The 2813-nt window shown below is 37.5% G+C and overlaps 1 pseudogene; it reads left to right on the top strand.

Moving 5' to 3' along the window:
- On the top strand, window positions 1-987 carry LOC102957862 (annotated as a pseudogene).
- Window positions 988-2813: the final 1826 nt, after the last annotated feature.

Raw genomic sequence — 2813 nt, forward strand, 5'->3', positions numbered from 1 at the left:
ATGGTGAAGGTTCGAGTAAACAGATTTGGCCATATTGAGGGGCCTGGTTCCAAGGCTGCTTTTAATACTGGAAAAGTGTATATTGTTTCAATCAATAATCCCTTCCTTGACTTCAGCAACATGGTCTACATGTTCCACACTATGATTCCACCCACGGCAAATTCCACAGCACAGACAAGCCAAGAACAGGAAACTTTCATCAGTGGAAAGCCCAGCTACATCTTCCAGGAGCAAGATCCCACAAATATCAAATGGTGTGATGCTGGTGCTGAGTATATTGTGAAATTCACTGGGGTCTTCACTACCATGGAGAAGTCTGGGGCTCACTTGAAGGGTGGAGCCAAGAGGGTCATTATCTCTTTTCCTTCTGCTGATGCCCCCGTGTTTGTGATCATTTTGAATCATGAGAAGTCTGACAACTCTGTCAAGATACGTCCTGCACCACCAACTGCTTGGCCTCTCTGACCAAGGTCATTCATGACAACTTCAGCATCATAGAGGGACTCATGACCACAGTCCATGCTATCACTGCCACCCAGAAGACTGTGGATACCCCCTCTGGGAAACTGTGTAATGATAGATGTGCTGTCCAGAACATCATCCCTGCTTCTATTGGTACAGTCAAGACTGTAAACAAGGTCATCCCTGAGCTCAATGGGAAACTGACTGGCATGGCCTTACATGTACCCACCCTCAACATGTCAATCATGAATGTGACCCCCTGCCTGGAGAAAGCTGCCAAATACAATGACATCAAGGAAGTGGTGAAGCGGGCATCAGAGGGCCCCTTCGAGGGCATCCTGGACTACACCAAGGACCAGGTTGTCTACTGAGACTTTCACAGTAACACTCACTCTTACACGTTTGATGCTGGGACTGGCATTGCTCTCAATGACCACTGTGTCAAGCTCATTTCCTTGACACAGTGAATTTGGCTTCAGCAACTGGGTGGTGAACCTTATGGTCCACATGGCCTCCAAGGAATAAGACCCCCCTGGACCACCAGCCTCAGCAAGAGCAAGAGGAAGACAGAGGCCCTCAGTTGCTGGGGGGTCCTTGCCCCAACTCACCTGCCAACATACTGAGAAGCTCCCAACCTCCACAGTTTATATTGTAGACCCTCTGAGGAAGGGGAGGAGCTTGGGGATTCCTACCTTGTCATGTATGATCAATAGAGTATACGGTACTGTCTTCAAAAAAATGAAATGAAGGAGGGAAAATAACCAACATCACAGAAATACAAAGAATTATAAGAAAATATTAAGAAAAATGATATGCCCACAAATTGGATAACCTGAAAGAAATGGAAAAACTCCTAGAAACATATAACCTACCAAAACTGAAGCAGGAAAAAATAGAAAACTTGAATGGGTTGATTATCAACAATGAAATTGAATCAGTGATCCAAAACTCCCAACAAAAAAAAAGTACAGGACCAGATGTCTTCACAGGTGAATTCTACCAAATGTTCAAAGAAGAGTTAACAACTATTCCCTCAAATTATTCCAAAAAATAGAAAAGGAAATAAAGCTTTCAAATACATTCTCTGAGGTCATCATTACCCTGATATGAAAACCAAATAAAGACACCACAAAAAAAAGAAACACATGCTCTTGTCTCTGATGAACATAGATATAAAAATATTCAACAAAATATTAGCAAACTAAATCTAACAATATATTAAAAAATATTCACCATGACCAAGTGGAATTTATTGCTGAGATGCAAGGATATTTCAATATTAACAAATCAATGTCATTTATCACATAAACAGGAGAATGCATAAAACCATACAATCATTTCAATAGACACAGAAAAAGTATTTGACAAAATACAACATCCATTCATGAAAAAAATTCCAGTCCTTAACAAAGCAAATTTAGAGTGGGGATATCTCAACATAATTAAGATCATATATGAAAAGCCCACAGCGAACATCATTCTCAATGAGGAAAGCCTCAGAACTTTTCCCTAAAGTCAAGAATAAGAAAAGGATGTCAACTCTCACCACTTTTATTCTACATAGCACTGGAAGTTCTAGCCACAGAAATCAGACAACAAAAAAGAAATAAAATAAATCCAAATTGGTCAGGAAGAAGTAAAACTTTCACTATCTGCACAAGACATGATACTCTACAGAGAAAACCAGAAAGAAGAAAGAAAGAAAGAAAGAAAGAAAGAAAGAAAGAAAGAAAGAAAAGGAAGGAAGAAAGAAAGAAAGGAAACCTGTTAAAACTGATAAATTTAGTAAGGTCACAGGATGCAAAATCAATATACAGAAATCCATTGCATTTCTATACACTAATAATAAAAGAAATAATATACTAATAAAAATCTAATAAATACACTAATAAAAATACACTTATAATGAAAGAAATAATACACTAAAAAAAGAAAGTAAGAAAACAGTCCATTTATAATTACACACAAAATGATAAAATATCTAGGAATAAACTTAACCAAGAATGTGAAAAATGTTAACTCTGAAAACTAGAAAACATTGATGAAAGAAATTGAAGATGATACAAACAAATGGAAGGCTATTGCATGCTCATGGATGGCAAAAACAAATATTTTTAAAATGTCAAACTACCGAAAGCAATCTACATATTTAATGCAATCACTATCAAAATAAAAACAGAATATATTTCACAGAGCTAGAAAAAATAGTCCTAATTTTTTTATGGAACCACAAAGACTCCAAATAGCCAAAGCAATCTTGAAAGACAACAAAATAGGAGGAATCACGATCCCAGACTTGAAGTTATATTACAACTTTGATCAATGTAGTGATCAAAACAGTATGATACTGG

This window comes from Panthera tigris, chromosome F3 (assembly GCF_018350195.1).
Source record: "Panthera tigris isolate Pti1 chromosome F3, P.tigris_Pti1_mat1.1, whole genome shotgun sequence".
NCBI lineage: Eukaryota > Metazoa > Chordata > Mammalia > Carnivora > Felidae > Panthera > Panthera tigris.